Here is a 3,792-nt window from a genome sequence, read left to right on the forward strand (position 1 = left end):
CCTGCCAACTGCCCAACTTCCAAAGGGCATAACTCCCTCATACGAACTCGGAATCGGGAAAACTCGGTGGCGTTGGAAAGACCATTCCAAGAAATTTCAAACATAATTGGAACTATACCTAACTCATCCTGATCTAGGAGTTATAACTGTTCAAAGTTGGCCAAAAAATCACCTTTTTCCATACTTAACCAAATTTTCCAGATTTTTAAATCCTTTCCAAAAATGACTATTGCCAATTCTAAGCCTCTTTATAGCTATTTCAAATTGCCGGATGTTACATGTTAATTCTTATTTATGTAGTCAAAGTATATATTTTTAAATGTGTACTGATTTCTCCCTTTATTCCAATTTATAATACATACTCAAGTTTTACTCTTGCATACAAAATTACGCGCACTTGTTTTAGCAATATGCATTTTAACATTAAAAATAATAATATTCATTTGCATTTGTATTGATTGTATATATATTCATGATACAAAAATATAGCAATATAAATTATATTCGATAGATACAAGCTAATATATAAAGGGTGACACAAAACTATATGTTGATACAATCATTAGAGTGATACAATTGTATTCATTAATCTATCAGGCTGTTTACTTGCTTGTAACAAAGTTAAAAGTTGTTGGTGTCTTGTCTCTTCAGTGTATTTATAAAAGTCCTACAGAAATCAGCTTGCAGACTCTTTGGCGAAATGAAGTTCAATAATATTTCCGGTGACCCGCTTGATCCTAGGAAAGAAGATGATGATCAGAAAAGAGAAAGAAAAAAGACAACTGATATGGTCTCTATTGCTTAATGAACTATTTTATTTGGGCCTTTAGGAGTCTTTCCCATTGTATGAAAGCAATCTCACTTATCTAACATTTCACTCTGATGTATAGATACATATACATGTATAAATACTAGCATACATAGTCTAGAATAGATACCTCCAGAAAATAGTACAAGTGGTATCTTTTGCTGTCACACAATTGTAGTTTGTTACAAGCTTAATTTTCATACATTTCAGACCCTTTATTACATGTATATAATACTAAGTAGCTTTGTAATAGAGGAGCAGGATGAAATACAAACTCAGAAAATTCCCCAAACGATCTTATCTAGTACATTTTTCTTTACTTCTCTTCATGGTATCAGAGCAAAACTAGAAGAATTCCTCATCATTCTTCTTCTTTCCAGTTTTTTTTTCTGATTCTCTTCATACATTTCTTCTTCTTATTTGATATTCAAAATGGGAGAAGCAACTGACGTTCTTCCTGTTTCTGAATCTAGCACTGCCAACAAAGATGCAGTGGATTCAAATCACCCTTGCTATCTTACACCATCAGATTCACCTGGGATGAACCTTATCAACGTGATTTTTGATGACACCAGTTATGGAAACTAGAAAGAGGAGTGTTAATATCACTTTCAGCTAAGAACAAGTTATATTTCATAAATAGAAACATTGAAATTCCAAAGAAAAACTCACCTATGTTTGGAAAGTGGAAAAAATGCAATGACATGTTCATTGCTTCTCGATAGTGGTATTCGCGGTTGTCTTCAGCTTTGAGTACAAGGGGTTACTCGCATTCCATGAATGATTATTCTTTGTTCTCTAAATCTTCTAGTGCATTGATTACTATTATTGCGGTGTACGTTGATGATATTCTGATGATAGGTAATGACGTTGAGGAAATTAGAGAGTTGAAGCTTTTCTTAGATAAAGAATTCAAAATCAATGATTTGGTTAGGGCATGTTATATTTTGGGTATGGAAATTTTACCTAAGTCAGATGGACTTGTAATCACACCGAGAAAATTTACTCTTGAGTTGCTATTTGAGTATCCTAAAGTTGGCACTCGCACTACTTCCACTTCGTTAGATCCATCGGTAAAACCAAACTCCGATTCTGGTACTCTTCTTTAAGATCCAACCTTTTATCGACGTTTATTGGGGCAACTAAATTTTTTGACCCATACACGTTCGGATTTATCATATGGTGTTCAAACTTTGAGTTAATTTATGCAGTTCCCTCGATCTGGTCATCTACATGCTGTTTTTCACACCTTGAGATATCTGATCCAAATTTTGGGCTTTTTATGAATTGTGATCCTTCTTTTCAGATCCTTGCTTTGTGTGATGCATATTGGGTTGCGTGTTTCGATACACGTCTTAGTAGATTTTATATCAGTCTCGGTGGCTCTCCCATTTCTTGGAAATCTAAGAAGCAAACTGTGGTATCCCTCTCTTCAGCTGAAGCGGAATATCGATCCATGCGATGATTAGTTGCAGAGATTTCATGGCTTGTCCGGTTTCTTTCTGATCTCTCTCTTTCTCTTCCACTACCTATCAACCTTCATTGTGACAATCAGGCTGCCATACATATTACTCGCAATCCTATATTTCACGAACGAATGAAACATAATTAACTGGATTGTCACTTAGTCGTGAAAAGCTTCTTGATGGACTGATTTCATTGTATTTTGTTCCATCTTCTTCTCAATTGGTAGACCTCTTCACCAAGGTTTTGGCAGGACCACTACACCGACACTTCATTGGAAAGTTGGGAATCCGATCTCCGATCTCCCCCTTGAGGGGGGATGTTTTTGGTGACCCTGTTGATCCTAAGAAAGAAGATGATGATCAAAAAAGAGAAAGAAGGAAGGCAACTGATATGACCTCTATTGCTTAATGGACTATTTTATTTGGGCCTTTAGGAGTCTTGCCCATTGTATGAAAGCAAGCTCACTTATCCAACATTTCACTATGATGTATAGATACATATGTATGTATAGATACCATCATACATAGTCTAGAATAGATGCCTCCAGAAAATAGTGCAGGTGGTATCTTGTGCTGTCACATAACTGTAGTTTGTTATAAACTTTATTTTCTTACATTTCAGTCCCTTTCTTACTTGTATACTTAGTAGCTTTGTAATAGAGGAGCAAAAAGAAATACAAACTCAGAAAATTCCCCCAAACGATCCTATCCAGTTCATTTTTCTTTACTTCTCTTCAAATAATAACGAGGAAGTCATTTTCCCTTGTCCTTCAATTTTTCGGGAGTATGCTAAAGGTTGGTTAAGGTGCTTACGAGTTTAGTTCTATATTAAACAAGTAAAAATGGAAGGCATAGATATTGTTTATGTATTTCCATTTTCCTTTTAAGCTATAAAATATATTCTTTCTCATACTTCCTCCGTCCCATATTACTTTTTCACATTATTTAAAATATCCATTTCAAATTATTTGTCAATTTATAAAATATAGATAGAATTAATTAATTTTTTTTAGAAAGATCCTTGAAATAATTATTTCAGTACGACATAAATAGAATATATTTAAAAGAATTAAAGGATAAAATTAGTAAGAAAATTATTCTTATTCCTTAAATGGATGGTAAAAGGAAAAATAGTCAAAGTAATATGAGAAGGAGGGAGTAGTATTTAGATTGACATGATTAATTGCCGAATAAAATTTAATATGAGAAAGTGGTCAAAGTATTTTGGATTTGCATGACTAAATATAGAATAAAATTTAATGGTGGTGAAAAACGATGGAAAGGAAAACGACTGCAAAAGCGATGTTATTTGCGACGATGTCAGTTATTATTATTTTTATTAAAAACGACAGATAGTGACTCTAAGTCCGTCTTTTATTTATTTTGGCAGATTTTGCACCAAATAGTATATATATATATATATATATATATATATAACTTAATTATTAATTTATCTAAATAATTATTTTAATTAAATAGTCAGATATTTTTCAATAATGTAAAATATATATTACAATA

Source organism: Solanum tuberosum, unplaced genomic scaffold, assembly GCF_000226075.1.
Source record: "Solanum tuberosum cultivar DM 1-3 516 R44 unplaced genomic scaffold, SolTub_3.0 scf01021, whole genome shotgun sequence".
NCBI classification, from domain to species: Eukaryota; Viridiplantae; Streptophyta; class Magnoliopsida; order Solanales; family Solanaceae; genus Solanum; species Solanum tuberosum.